We start from the raw sequence: 16,339 nt of genomic DNA, 5'->3' as shown, positions 1-16,339 counted from the left end.
TCAATATAATGGTGGGAGAGCTGAAAGTGTGTAAATCATCATTGGACTGTAGTGATATAATAGTGCAGCTGTATCAATACAGTTCAGCGAAGATTTAAACACTTTTGGCTGTGCTGGCATCTTATTGATACATGATGCCAAGTTTATTGCACAGCTTCACACTCCATAGGGTCCTAGGATTATGTGTGAGAATAAGACCTAACTCTACAGAAATGTGTCCAGTCACTACTAAGAACTGCCATTAGAAATTGACAGCAATAGATATATCAGCCTGTGAGGTAACTTGTCCACTCTACTTGCAGAATGCTAGCTCGGCCAACAGTCAGGCAAGAGCTACATGACGATAATCAAAAATTGCCCTAGCCTTATTCCAACCTCTACCATACACATGCACATTCAGTTTGGATGAGCTTGCATGCATTTTCTATGAGGAGAGCGGTTAGATTTAGCATACCTAGTCCTCTGAAATCCTCTTTCTGTGGAAGTTGATGCTGCAGGCTATGTTCTCTGTATGTGGGGCTTACATCTTGGTATGATCTGACTTGCAGGGCCTACAACATGCTCTCCACTATTGCACTAGATGTGGCTGGCTGCATCCATACTGTAGGATTATGCCTTCATATGCTCACAGAAACCTTTGCTGGCTTGTTAGCCTTTTATCATTTTAATGTACAGTGTAGTACAGTATTCCTGAATGCAATCTTTTATTACAGGAGTAGGCCATGCTGTAGTACAATAATGTGGCCTTCTAAGGCATTTTTTGTGGACATCTTTTCTACCCCCCCCCCCGGATTCTTTTATTAAGTTGTGATGATGGTGGTGGTGATTATTATTATTATTATTGTGTGCTCGGAGTTTATTCCCTCTGTGTTCAGGTGGTTGTGTGTTTGTGGGAGTCCCTTTCCATGCAATGTAGCAGTATAGGGTTAGAGGAGAGAGAGCCTGCAAACCTCTTGAAGACTACAAGCAGCAGTAGCTGAGCATGGATTATATCATGTTAATAACTACTTAGCTCATGGAACGAATGGTGGATTTTCTGACTTTGCTCAAGCGCTTCATTTCACCAATGCTGCAGGCTCCAATAGCCTAAGTAGGCTATAATGCCAAAATAAAAGCCAAGCCGCAATTAGCTTAGATAAGGAGGAAGATTGGAGGACGCTGCTCTCTGCTCTCAGCCTAGATTTCTAGATCTCCTTTTGCTTCTAGCACTATGGCAATCTTGTTGTGGTAAATGATGTGACAAATACTAGGCATGTGTCAGTAGACTACAAGCTCACAAGAGGATAGGTTGCTGCTGTTAATACAGACAAGGCTATATTGTTCAGGAACACCAGTGTCTAATTTATATATATATATATATATATATATATATATATATATATATATATATATAATTTTTTTTTTTCATATTCCAAGGTATTGCAGCCATATACTCGACCTTTGTGTAAGGTGTGTGTGTATATAGTCTGAGTTGCAGCTCTTCTGGTTTCTGCATTACTCTCTGGTGATGTTGTTCTGCACAGGTTGTTTTTTCCCTCTACTTGTATTTCTCTTGTGATGAGTTTTGGGTTGGAGATCCTGCTGGCAGTTCTGTAATCCGTTTCAGTGCGGATTAGTTATAATGTTTTTCTATCCTGTCTTTGTTAATTTGCTAGTCTGTGCTCAATACCATATGGAGGAGCCAGAACAATGAAATTATTTTCCCTACTTTCCCATGGCTTTGTTTATTGCACTGAGTGTAGATTGAACCTGTATGTGTGTCATATATCTAAACTGTGCTTATCTGTTCAGCCCCCTCCCCCTGCAAAGCTGCTATTCCATAGCAAAACTGCTTTACAGATAGACGTCTATTTTTCAATGGATTTTTTTTTTTTATATTCACCTCAGATCACGTACGTGTGGTTTGTGTTTGGAGCACCACCCATAAGACAGAATTTGCTTTACATATGGCTGCTCTTAGTACTAGTTGCAGATGTAATTGTTCCCAGATATTGACAACACTTCTGTTAACCCTTTGTGTGTGTGTATTCATGCATTGAAGACTATAAATAGCATGTTTTCTTTATTGTATTGGTTTATATGATTACAGAGGTGCCAAATATCTGTTTCATGACTTGATAATACGGATATATTCCAAGGATTTTATCAGAGTATTCTTTAACACATGAAGCAGTGTATCTTTTGCTGAGGAAGGGGCTGTGTAATATTTCTGACACATCATTTAAATTTGCTACCAGAATCCATTAGGAACCTATTGCAATAGGAGTTCTGTAGCTTCCTACCACCAGAAGGAAAATTAGAGGTCTGTATATACTTCAGTGTGTTTGTCAGTTCTCCGACTACTTTGGAGTGTGATTAATATATATATATTTTTATACTTCCACATATTTTTTTCTTTTCCATTAAAGTGTGTTTTAACCATCTCCTCTGTTCATATACATGATGTAGAAGTGAACTTAAATACACTAGTTAATTGTCCTGACTGTTTGCAGCACTTTTCTCCTTTTGAGGTGAGGTTAAATGCCAAGAAATGTGATTCAGATCCTCCCAGCGCAGTTAGCAGGAGCAGATGGCCTTCATTCCATTTGGAAGCCTTTCAGCCTGGTGTATGAAGGCCATAGGTTTTGTTTCATCTTGTATCACTTCTGCTGGAGAGAACGCGTACTCCTAACATTATTGTAGAGCACACTGAGTTTACTTTGACAAATTATAAGATAACAAGATGTTTTATTTTACAGAAGAACCCCTCCTCTCATTTACCTGCATTCGTTTTTTTTTTTTTTTTTTTTTTTTTTTTTTTTTACTAGTTCTAGTGATAAACACTCTGCTTGATAGGACTTTAACCTGTAGGAAAACAAAGCAAAGGTTACAATATGAAACCTCAAAGGACCATGCTAGAGCCGTGGTGACACCACTACTGCATTTACTAGTCCGCTTGCTGTCCTCAGGAAATCTGTCAAGGGGTTTTCTCTTTAAATATACAAGGTTTACAGAAAAATTCTACCTAAAAATGGCTGAGAAAATAATCTATCTAGATGTTACATGGTGTCAGACAGCTATCGTGATACATGTGTTTTTGCTTTTTCTTTACATCACGAGAGAACCTAGAAGAAAAAGAACTATATTTAGTTTCCAGATTTAGCTCACATGGGAGGTATATATGTGAACATATTGGTCAAGGCAAATTGCCAAGTGTAATATAAGGTGAATTGCGTAGTTTTGCACTCAGCGCTTTGCTTCTGTACTCTCTTCACGTTGACTAGTAGATTTCCATTTGCTTGTATGATGAAATAAATAATTGATTGTGCTATGAGAATGCTTCCTACACTGGTATTATCTGGTGAAGCCATACGATAAACTTTGGTAGCTGAATATTCATACGTGTATTGGGTTACTGGTATTTGTTTGTAACCCAGGTTTGATCTCCTATTGCACGGTAGGCATGAATGCAGATATTCCCATTTGCGTGTCGCTCCCAGGAATACATTCCCTAAGCCTTTTTACTCCATAGCTCTTTAGTGCATCTTGATCTGTGGCAGCTGCATTTCCCCCCTCCAGGGGATTTACTGCTGAAAAGCAATAATTACGTGGAGACCAATCAATTGTAAAACTTATGGATGTCATTTAGTTATTTTTAACTATGTACAAGCAAAATCAGCCTTAAATTCATGGTGCCTATGCACAGGCTAGCAGAGAAGTGCACCTTCAGTCAAGCATCTAGCATGTAATAAAAGAAATGAACAACTGCAGTCAGTGTGATAAAGATATACTGGCATTTTATATCTCCCAGTCTTTTCTGTTTATAACACTATGAACTGTCTCGATGCTTTAAATATATATAGCATATATAGCCCCTAATTGTAAACCAATCTGTATAGCAGAGACCCCCCTGCAGTTAAGCTGTAGTGTATAAGAAATGTAAATTTTTATTTTTCTTGATTGACTCAGCTACTCGTAATCGACCTGTGTTCAGGTGTCCATTGGAACATGTAGGATATATTCACATGCTGCAGATTGAAATCTGGGATTGGAAGTCACTTCAGTTCATTTAGAGGATGTATTTTCGTAGGTGAGCACATGGTTTTCTGCAAGCATCCTTTTGAACAGGACAGTGGCCACTGCCAAATGTGAATATCCCTTCATGGTACTGGCGCTGGATATGTCTTAAGGGTCCATTTACACAGAAAGATTGTCTGACAGATTATCTGCCAAAGATTTGAAGCCAAAGCCAGGAATGGATTTGAAAAGAGGATAAATCTCAGGCTTTCCTTTATGACATGATCTCTGTTATAGTCTGTTCCTGGCTTTGTCTTCAAATCTTTGATAGATAATCTGTCAGATAATCTTTCTGTGTAAATGGACCCTTATGCTAAATTTACACGAGGCGATTATTGGCCCGATCGTACGATTAACGATTTCGAAGTAACAATTTTTTTTTTTATAACGATCAGCTTTTAGACGGTACGATATATCGTACGGAAAAAATCATTTTGCGATCGTACGCCCGCAGCCCGGCCCGCCCCCGCTCAAGCGCAGCCCCCTGCGCCGCCCTGATCGCCACCCCCGCCGCTCCGATCGCCCCCACCGCCGCTCCGATCGCCACCCCCGCCGCTGCTCCGATCGCCCCCCGCCGCTGCTCCGATCGCCCCCCGCCGCTGCTCCGATCGCCCCCCGCCGCTACTCCGATCGCCCCCCGCCGCTACTCCGATCGCCCCCCGCCGCTGCTCCGATCGCCCCCCGCCGCTGCTCCGATCGCCCCCCGCCGCTGCTCCGATCGCCCCCGCCGCTGCTCCGATCGCCCCCCCACCCCGCCGCCGCTCCGATCGCCACCACCGCCGCGGCGAAGAACATACGTTACCTGCTCCGCGCAGAAGGTCTTCGGACATCCTCGGCTCCCTTCTTCAACGCACTGATTGGCTGAAGAGATAAGCCGGGAATTTCAAACGGCTCCTCTTCAGCCAATCAGTGCTACTCTTCAGCACTGACTGGCTGAAGGGGAGCCATTTGAAATTCCCGGCTCATCTCTTCAGCCAATCAGAGCGGCGGCGGATGGGGGTGGCGATCGGAGCGGCGGCGGGGTGGCAATCGGAGCTGCGGCGGGGGAGGCGATCGGGGCTTCGGGGGTGGCGATCGAGCCGGCGCAAGGGGCTGCGGATGAGCGGGGGGGCCAGGCTGCAAGCGGGGCGGCCGGACTATCGCGTGATCGGCGAACAACGATTTATGAACATGTTAAAAGATCAAAATGAACGATTTTTCGATCGTTCGCCGCGTTTACACGTACGATTATCGAATTCGATCGTTATCGTGAAAATTTGCCCGATAATCGTTTTGTGTATACGTAGCATTACACTGACTTGAGTTCCATGCACGATCCCTATTTTAATTAGTCCACCCCTTTCTGCACTGGTCTTCATCATGCCCATCTGTGGCATGTATGGCCTATTCACAGGATAGTGCTGTATATATCTGATATATGTGGGTCCCACCACTGGGACCCACCCTATCTTTTGACTAGAGGCCCTCCAATCCTTTTCTGGCCTGCTTGCAGTTATAGATGGTGGCATTTTTGACTCAGGTTAACTCCTGTTGAGGTAATGCGAGCTGTATAACCAGCATAGCATGTAGTGCTATGCTCTTGTTAGGGTTCCTGAGGTGTGGAAACAGTGTACAGTTCGTGGTGCTACATTGTCTGCACCTTTCTTTAACCCCTTAGTGACCGCCGATACGGCTTTCTACGGCGGTCACTAATGGGCCTTATTCTGCTGCCATCAGCTTTTTACGGCGATGGCAGAGAATAAGGCTGCGGGGCCGGGACGGCCCCCACCCCATCCCCCCGGCTACCGGAGGTAGCTGAGGGGTTGGGGCAGTGTGTGAGGTCCGTCCCGGCCCCCCCCCCTTACCGACGATCGCCGCTATTAACGTTATAGCGGCGACCGTCGGTAAATGAGAGTACCGGTGCCGCCGCCACCTTTCATCTCCCCCCGCCGTGAATCTACGGCGGGGGGAGATGAAATAAGTATCCCCCAGACCTCAGATCAGCCCCCCCTAGTGCCCCGATAACTAACCCCCCTCCCCCGGCGGCCATCATTTCCAAGATGGCCGCCGCTATCGCTGTGAACCGACTAACGTCGGTTCACAGCGATTAAAAGGTTAAAATGAATGAAAGCCCCATGCTCTCCGCCACCGGAGGTAGCGGAGAGCATGGGGCAGTCATCGGGGACCCCCCTGTGGGGTCCCGGTACAAGCGATCAGCGGTATATACTATATACCGCTGATCGCTTGTGCCATGTGCTCCCGGCACTTTTTATCCCCTGTCACCATGAATGATTGGTGACAGGGGATAAAAAGTGATGTCCCCCCACCCCCCAAGTCGCCCCCCACCCCCCCTGTCACCCCCGTCCCCCAGTCACCCCCCCCTTCCCCATATACTCACCGGATCGACGGAGCTCCTTCCTCCTCGACGTCCTGGCTGGTTATGAAGTGCGCATGCGCTTCACAACCAGCCAACTCTGAAAATTTAAAGTGACAGAGACCAATTTGGTCTCTGTCACTGAACTATGATTACTGAGATAGAAAATATCACAGTAATCATAGTAATACAGTGAAAATGAATATGTAAAGTACAAAAAGTGACAAACATACAAAAAAATAAAACACACACTTTTTATTATAGTAATAATTGCAGTTTACTCCCAAATTACCCCTAACCCCTCCCCAGATTACCCGTAACCACCGCACGTTGCCCGTAACCACCGCACGTTGCCCGTAACCACCGCACGTTGTCCGTAACCACCGCACGTTGTCCGTAACCACCGCACGTTGCCCGTAACCACCGCACGTTGCCCGTAACCACCGCACGTTGCCCGTAACCACCGCACGTTGCCCGTAACCACCGCACGTTGCCCGTAACCACCGCAAATTGCCAGTGACCCCCTCCAGATTGCCCGTAACCACCCCAAATTACATGTACCCACCCCAGATTACCTATAAGCACTTCAGTTTATCAGTAACAATCCCAGATTGTCTGTAACCCTTCCAGGTTGCACATAACCCCCCCCAGGTTCCCCGTAATCATGCCAGATTACATGTAACCCCCCCAGATTGCACGTAACCACTGCGCGTTGCCTCTGACCACGCCACGATGCCTCTGACCACGCCACGATGCCTCTGACCACGCCACAATGCCTCTGACCACCGCACGTCGCCTCTGACCACCGCACGTCGCCTCTGACCACCGCACGTCGCCTCTGACCACCGCACGTCGCCTCTGACCACCGCACATTGCCTCTGACCACCGCACGTTGCCTCTGACCACCGCACCTTGCCTCTGACCACCCCAAATTGCCAATGACCCCCTCCAGATTGCGGTGCCCATGTCAGATTACAGGTACCCACCCCAGATTGCCTATAAGAACTTCAGTTTATCCGTAACCACCCCACATTGCCCGTAACCACCCCACGTTGCCCGTAACCACCCCAGATTGTCAGTAAGCACTGCAGGTTGCGCGTAACCACCCCACGTTGCCCGTATCCACCTCAGATTGTCTGTAAGCACTGCAGGTTGCCCGTAACCAGCCAACGTTGCCTGTAACCACCCCAGATTGTCTGTAAGCATTGCAGGTTGCCCGTAACCACCCCACGTTGCCCGTATCCACCCCAGATTGTCTGTAAGCACTGCAGGTTGCCCGTAACCACCCCACGTTTCCCGTAACCATCCCAGATTGTCTGTAAGCACAGCAGGTTGCCCGTAACCAGCCCACGTTGCCCGTTACCAGCCCACGTTGCCTGTAACCAGCCCACGTTGCCTGTAACCAGCCCACGTTGCCTGTAACCAGCCCACGTTGCCTGTAACCAGCCCACGTTGCCTGTAACCAGCCCACGTTGCCTGTAACCAGCCCACGTTGCCTGTAACCAGCCCACGTTGCCTGTAACCACCCCACGTTGCCTGTAACCACCCCACGTTGCCGTAACCACAGCAGGTTGCCCGTGACCACCACACGTTGCCCATAACCACCACACGTTGCCCGTAACCACCCCGCGTTGCCTGTAACCACCCCGCGTTGCCTGTAACCACCCCACGTTGCCTGTAACCACCCCAGGTTGCCGTAATCACAGCAGGTTGCCCGTGACCACCCCATGTTGTCCGTAACCACCCCAGATTACCTGTAACCACCTCAGGTTGCCCATAACCACCCCTGGTTGCTTGTAACCTCCCCACATTACCTGTAATCTCATTTTTTTTTTATCTTATTTTAGTAACTGCGCTATTCTAATAACCATTACTAGCTGCGGTTTTGCTCCTGTAAATCGGCGCTCCTTCCCTTCTGAGCCCTGCTGTGTGCCCATACAGTGGTTTATGCCCACATATGGGGTACCGTTGTACTCAGGAGAACCTGCGTTACAGATTTTGGGGTACGTTTTCTCTCCTGTTCCTCGTCAAATTGAGAAATTTCAAACTAAACCAACATATTATTGGAAAAATTCGAGTTTTTCATTTTTACTGGCCAATTTTGAATACTTTCCTCTAATACCTGTGGGGTAAAAATGGTCACCACACCCCAAGATGAATTCTTTGAGGGGTGCTCTTTCCAAGATGTGGTGACTTTTGGGGGGAATCTATTCTGCTGACACTACAGGGGCTCAGCAAACGCACCTGGCGCTCAGAAACTTCTTCAGAAAAATCTGCACTGAAAATGCTAATTGGCGCTCCTTCCCTTCTGAGCCCGGCTGTGTGCCCATGCAGTGGTTTATGCCCACATATGGGGTACCGTTCTACTCAGGAGAACCTGTGTTACATATATTGGGGTGACATTTCTCTCCTGTTCCTCGTGAAATTGAGAAATTTCAAACTAAAGGAACATATTATTGGAAAAATTCGAGTTTTTCATTTTTACTGTCTACTTTTGAATACTTTCCTCAAATACCTGTGGGGTCAAAATGCTCACCACACCCCAAAATAAATTCTATGAGGGGTGCACTTTCCAAAATGGAGTGACTTATGGCGAGATTTTACTCCGCTAGCACTACAGGGGCGCTGCAAACGCACCTGGCGCTCAGAAACTTCTTCAGCAAAATCTGCATTGAAAAAGCTAATTGGCGCTCCTTCCATTTTGAGCCCTCCTGTGTGCCCATGCAGTGGTTTATGCCCACATATGGGGTACCATTGTACTCAGGAGAACCTGCGTTACAAATTTTGTGGTACTTTTTTCCTCTTGTTCCTCGTGAAATTGAGAAATTTCAAACTAAAAGAACATAATATTGGAAAAATTTGAGTTTTTCATTTTTACTGTCTACTTTTGAATACTTTCCTCTAATACCTGTGGGGTCAAAATGGTCACCACACACCAAGATGAATACTTTGAGGGGTGCACTTTCCAAAATGGAGTGACTTTTGGGGGGGTTCTATTCTGCAGACACTACAGGGGCTCTGCAAACGCACCTGGCGCTCGGAAACTTCTGCAGCAAAATCTGCATTGAAAAAGCTAATTGGCGCTCCTTCCCTTCTGAGCCCTCCTGTGTGCCCATGCAGTGGTTTATGCCCACATATGGGGTACCATTGTACTCAGGAGAACCTGCGTTACAAATTTTGGGGTACTTTTTTCCTCTTGTTCCTCGTGAAATTGAGAAATTTCAAACTAAACGAACATATTATTGGAAGAATTCAAGTTTTTCATTTTTACTGTCTTCTTTTGAATACTTTCCTGTAATACCTGTGGGGTCAAAATGGTCACCACACACCAAGATGAATTCTTTGAGGGGTGTACTTTCCAAAATGGGGTGACTTATGGGGGGTTTTCTCTCTGCTGACACTACAGGGGCTCTGCAAACGCACCTGGCGCTCAGAAACTTCTTCAGCAAAATCTGCATTGGAAAAGCTAATTGGCGCTCCCTTCCTTCTGAGCCCTGCTGTGTGCCCATACAGTGGTTTACGCCCACATATGGGGTACCGTTGTACTCAAGAGAACCTGCATTACAAATTTTGGGGTGCTTTTTGTCTCATATTCCTTTTGAAAATGAGAAACTTTAATCTAAACGTATATATTATTGGAAAATTTAAATTTTCAATTTTTTTACTGCCTAATTGTGAATACTTTCCTCCAGCCCCTGTAGGGTTAAAATGCTCATTATACCCCTAGATTAATTCTTTAAGGTGTGTAGTTTCCAAAATGGGGTCACTTATGGGGGTTTTCAGGATACCAGACTTCTAAATCCATTTAAAAAAAGAACTGGTCCCTAAAAAAATCAGTTTCACGAAAATGTGATAATTTGCTGATAAATTTCTAAGCCCCATAACACCCTAAAAAAGTAAAATATGTTTACCAAATTATGCCAGAATAAAGAAGACATATTGGTAATGTGACTTAGTAACTAATTTATGTGCTACGACTTTCTTTTTTTAGAAGCAGAGAATTTCAAAGTTCATAAAATGCAAATTTTTTAAATTTTTCATGATATTTTGATGTTTTTCACAAAAAACACACAAAGTAGTGACCAAATTTTGCCACTAACATAAAGTGCCATATGTCACGAAAAAACTATCTCAGAATCGCTAGCATACGTTAAAGCATCACTGAGCTATGAGAGCATAAAGTGAGACAGGTCAGATTTTGAAAAATTAGCCTGGTCATTAAGGCCCAAACTAGCTGCAGCACAAAGGGGTTAACAACAATGGGAGTTGCGCAAACTGCATAAAGCCACTAGCTGGCTGTTTTAGGCTTCTTGACCACCTCCGGTAGCCTCGAATTGCATTCATCAGACTCTTTTGGCACATTCTGTGGAAGTGTTCAGATGACAAAACCCCTTTAAAGGGTCTGGCCCCATTATTGCTTATGTAAACCTATGCGTGTTAATGACGATTGTCAGCTACATAGTAATATTTACTTTTTCTTTTCTTAATTTTTTACTCCTTGCTCAGTTGGCATTCTGTTTCATCTGGACCTATCCATAGGGTGGCTGCTGACGGAGGAACATGATTTTACATGTGTCACTCATTAACATACCCTAGGGTCTTACATATATTCTTTGTTCAGCAGAGAAAGATCAGCTCACCCTGTTGCCAATGATGAATGCTCTGAATTGCAGTTCTCCATGGTTGGAGCACGTGGATGAAAGTAGCGGGCCGTCACCCGTATGCAGTGTTCAACAAGAGGATTTCCACAGCTCTTTGAAACGTATCAAAGCTTTATTGGGTACAACATAAAAATAAAAAATCTAAAACCGCGCCGATGCGTTGCGGAGGTGACCCTCCTTAATCGTGGCATATGTGTATCTGAACATTCAATGCTTTTATGTTGCAAGTTGTGTCTCCTACCGCAGGTCCTCCCCCTAAAGGCGGGGGTAAAAGCAGACCGGCTAGAGGAACCACATGACTCGCATAACATATAATAACATGACCAAAAAACAATATAACAAATGAGAAAAATATATATATTGTGAGAAAATTATATATGTACATTAAATCTGTTTTCAGGTTCATGCCTTTCGGGGACTGTGGCCCCAGGGCTCGGGTACAGACAGCAGGTCTAATTGGTTAAGACTATAAAGTTTTTTTTTTTAAATGCGCTGCCCTTAGATGCCCGATGTGCATTTTTGCGGACAAAAATTTCCATTTTGTTTCATATACTACAGGTCGCGATTTTAAGATACAGAGTTTTATTAACTGTGATACCACATACACCATATACCTGGCGCACTGTACCACTTGTGGACTCTAGTATGTAGGGTCATCAAAAAGAAAATTGAAAACCCGCTTTTCTGAACAACTCCATGACATTCGCTCTACGGCCCCATTTGAAGGCAGTAGAGCCATGTCAGGTCTTTCAAGACATTTTCAACAATGCCATTATGGCAACACAGAAACACTCAGGATACAAGCTATAGAAAAGGTGGAAAAACCCACTAGAGGTGGAGACTGGACCCAGTTGCTTCAGAAAAGAGGCATACTGGATCCTGCATTTGTCCACACGGTCCCTGAAAGGCATGAACCTGAAAACAGATTTAATGTACATATATTAATTTTTTCACAATATATATATTTTTTTCTCATACAACTTGCAATATAAAAATTGCAAATATAAATTGAATGTTCAGATACACATATGCCTCGATTAAGGAGGGTCACCTCCGCAACGCGTCGGCGCGGTTTTAGATTTTTTTTATTTTTATGTTGTACCCAAAAAGGCTTTGATACGTTTTAAGGAGCTGTGAAAATCCTCTTGTTGAATCTTACATATATTGGTTATGAAGGACTGAAAGACTGTGTGAGTGATGGAGGTGTTCCCTTTTGTGTAAGCAACTAGGTGATACCTTGTAATCAGAGTTCTGTGACATTGGCCTCTCTAATGCTGCGTTTACACACACAGATTTATCTGACAGATTTTGGATGCCAAAGCCAGGAATGGATTTGAAAACAGGAGAAATCTCAGTCTTACCTTTATCACCTGTTCCCTGTTTATAATCTGCTCCTGGTTTTGGCTTCAGAAATCTGTCAGATAAATCTGTCTGTGTAAACGCACCATAAGCATACCAGTATATCAATGTATAGGTTGGGCAGATAATTATAAAAGAATGCTGCATACTGTGGGCAAGCCTAATGGCGTACATTTATTATTGTTGTGTTATTTAGACCGCTTAAAGCTAAACTAGTTGGGAAATTGTACTGACAATTAGTTGACTTGGTGGGTTTATTGTTCATTGTTTTGGAGCCAGCATTGTTGTTTATTTTACATAATAAACCTACTAGGTGTATTTTGTATGGAACCTACTGGTGCAAATTTAGTAACCAGACTTAAATGGGTACTGTCATATATAAAAAGAAACAAACAAAGGAGCTAGAAAAAGCATATTGTAGCACATTTTATTCACTGTTGGAATTTAGTGGATGGCCAGCATTTAATGGCCGTTATTTTGTATTAAAAGCCATTGTTTGCCATGAAATGGCGACCATCCACTAAATTCTAACCGTGTGTGAACATAGCTTTTCTGCATTTTCAATCCACTCCTGGATTTGATTGAAGAAATATTGTGTGGGAACATATGTTTAAAGGGGGAGAGTCATCAAACTGGTGTAAAGTAGAATTGGCCCAGTTGCCCCTAGCAACCAATCAGATTCCACCTTTCATTTTCCAAAGAATCTTTGAAGAATGAAAAGTGGAATCTGATTGGTTGCTAGGGGCAACTGAGCCAGCTCTACTTTACACCCCTTTGATAATTCTCCCTCAATGTGTATTTTTGCAATAAAATAAAAGTTTGTAATTTTTTGTGATTTTTATGTGTTCTTTGTTTCTTACAGCTTGTATAGAGGGCGTCTTGCAGTCCCATTGTGGCAGCAGGTCCAGTTTCTTAATAGTGTGGGGATGGCCAGAGACAATCAGTTCTTCAATCCAAGGTCAGTGTGCATAGCATCCAGCATGCCAACCATGGCAAATGCTTCAGCAACTGTATATTCGACAAACATGGAGAGGCTATTCCTGTAATGTGACAGACATTCTACTTGTTGTGTATTTAATTGTATGCATGTAGCTTTATTGGCTACTATTTAGATGCATACACCTGGAAAACTCCTGTCATGCATAGGGTCCCACTGTTATATGTATGTATGTATGTATATGTATGTATATATATATATATTATACACACACAGTGGTGCCTTGGATTACGAGTATAATTCGTTTCGGGACGGCGCTTGTAATCCAAATCCACTCTTAAACCAAAGCAAATTTTCCTATAAGAAATCATGGAAATGCAGACAATTGGTTCCACACCCCAAAAATAATGATTTATTATTCTGAATAACATGTAAAACAGATGAAACAAACATTCAGAAACAGCAGAATCTGTGATATTATAAGTTACTGTACAGTAATGGAGAGGATTTGAAACACGAGGGCTGACAGAGACTGCAGGGAGTATGAAGGAATGAGCAGGGTACATGTGGGCACATACATGCAGCACTCTCTGTCTGGGGAGAGAGGGGTTACAGCTATGGAGAGATTACCCCCACAGTCCTGTCCCCTGATGTAAGCCCCAGCCTGAAGTGGATCTGCTATGATCTGGAAAGTGAGGGAGACCTCCTGGGTCAGAGTACAGGGCTGTAGACCACACTATGCAGACCATGCCCCTCCTCCACTCGCCGTCTCACCCAGTACAGGGAGCTCTTACACAAGTCACAATTTTGAAAAACTGTGAGCTCTTAAACCAAAACGCTCTTAAACCAAGTTACTCTTAAACCAAGGTACCACTGTGTATGTGTGTGTGTGTGTATATATATATATATATATATATATATATATAATTATAATTTTTTTTTTTTTTTTTTATTTGTTTACTTTCTCCCACTTAATGTCTCTGTATTGAATGCATTGTATGCTCTGTATTGAAGAGCTAAGTGGCAAATTGTCACTACTGCTGTATGCAATGCAAAAGTAGCCTTACTATTGATGATCTAGTTGCAGGCTGTCATTGTGTTTGTGAGGTTGAATCTCAGTTGTGTGTGTGTGTGCTTGTGTGTTCCTATATTCTTTGTACCCACAGCATGCAGAGTAGGAATGTAGTTGCGTATTTTGTTATTGGGGGTACATTTGCTCCACTAGGTATTTCTGCTCCTGGACTTACGATTCTTAACAGAGGGGAACTGCTAGATTGATCTGCACTTGATATGCAGTACTTTTGACAGCCATTTGCTAAGGCCTGTGCTCTGCTAAGAACAGCTTCACCATTCACAAGACTGTTTATGCCATACAGAGTGAAGTAAACTGCTGATGTTGCAAAGAATACTGCAGAGTGAGAGGAGTCACGAGTGATATTCAAGTTGCTGCTGAGGTGAGCATGCGGAAGATCAGTATTCTGACTCAGATTATTGTTGTAGTGATCTATCCCTTGTAAGACCTCTATGCCTGGCCTGTATAAGCAGATGTAACCACTGAGGACAATCCTTATCAGATAGCTGAACTCACCAACACTGTTTTCATCCAAAAGCTGGTTTATTCTGTACATCAAACAACAGGAATACAGCAGAATGAATGGATTTAGTATTATGCGGTCAAAAGATGATGCTTTCCTTAGCTTAGCATGCAGGATACAGGAGCCCTGTTACATGTGGTAGATGCAGGCAGCCATGATGCAGGAAAATACACCAAGAAGAAGCAGGATGTGGTAATACATACACAGGAAATGGGTGGTGTATCCATAAAGGAACATGGAAACAAAACATACCAAGAACGACCACTAGGTGGCAGCAAATAACTAGTCATAGAAAGATCCATATACAATTATAAGAATATTAACTGTGTAACAGCATAATCAGCATTTTGCTTCTGGCCTGTTAACTGCTGGATTTTAGGAAGGATAAATAATGGTGAGATCCAGCAGTAATTTAAACTGTTCCGATTGTGAAACTCTATACGCTGGAGAGGATGATGGCAGGGGGACACTGAGCATCCCTCTGCCATCATCCTCTCCAGCAGCCACAGCCTGCACAGCTCTGGGAGTCGGGTCGTGACATCACCATGTTATCCAGGAAGTGAAGCCTTGATGCAGTAGTAAGTGCAGGGAAAAAAGCACTTTATAAGCATTTCCCGTAATAAGTGTATATTGGGGAATTGTATAACTTTTAAGGGACAATAAAATACTTTAATAAAAATTTTAGCCGGACTTCTCCTTTAACTAAATCATGCCTGGTATGATAAATGGGTTATTGAGTCTTAAAAAAGTGATGGCGAGTCCTCGAGACCATCAACCTAACATCAGTGTGTGGTCACATCCCAGTGTTCCTGACTATCAATTGTTTGGATGGGCTGCGTGTGAGTGCTGCAATCTCTTGAATGTTTATTGCTGTTTTGCCTTTGCAAGTGCCATACTTTTAGTAGTGGTGGAGCAAGGTATTGCAGTATTGTCCGAGTGAACAGGGAAGTGCTGCAGTACCTTGCCACTAATAGTGTGGCAATGCAAGGATGAGGAAAGGTAAACACTGTAGAGGCTGTGTTCACATGACTTCCAGTAGTTGATCTCTTATTCATAGGTTATGCTGAGGACAGACCATTAATTAGATAACCCTTTTAAACTATTTTAGTGGCTCCTCTGGTGTATTATGTGGATCACACCTCCATCGTCTTTTACCACTTTACATCCTGATATTTTGAACCATTTACTGTTGAATTTTGCATAAACCTTAACACTACTATGGTCCCAGGACTGCTTTGCTCTTGAGGCTGCATGTGGTTTAAAAAAAAAAAAAAAAAATTAGACATGTCCTAGGGAAATGCCAAACGTTTGGATCGAGCAGGGAGAGACATGTTTTTGGAAAAGACAGTGCCCATTTTAAAGTCTGCTGTGTTTTTGT

At 43.7% G+C, this 16,339-nt stretch overlaps 1 protein-coding gene across 5 annotated transcripts in view; it reads left to right on the top strand.

Moving 5' to 3' along the window:
* The window catches only part of ZNF516 (zinc finger protein 516), a 108,338-nt gene that overhangs the window by 37,426 nt on the left and 54,573 nt on the right, over positions 1-16,339 (top strand). For 4 of the 5 annotated variants that reach the window (XM_069957876.1, XM_069957873.1, XM_069957877.1 and 1 more), the window contains exon 2: positions 13,292-13,387. The gene's annotated coding sequence lies outside the window, so the exon portion shown is untranslated. Of the gene's footprint in view, positions 1-13,291; positions 13,388-14,742; positions 14,821-16,339 lie in introns of all 5 variants that reach the window. The other variant, XM_069957874.1, reaches the window with a different exon arrangement.

This window comes from Dendropsophus ebraccatus, chromosome 2, assembly GCF_027789765.1.
Source record: "Dendropsophus ebraccatus isolate aDenEbr1 chromosome 2, aDenEbr1.pat, whole genome shotgun sequence".
Lineage (NCBI taxonomy): Eukaryota > Metazoa > Chordata > Amphibia > Anura > Hylidae > Dendropsophus > Dendropsophus ebraccatus.
This window is presented reverse-complemented; position numbering and strand designations above follow the sequence as displayed.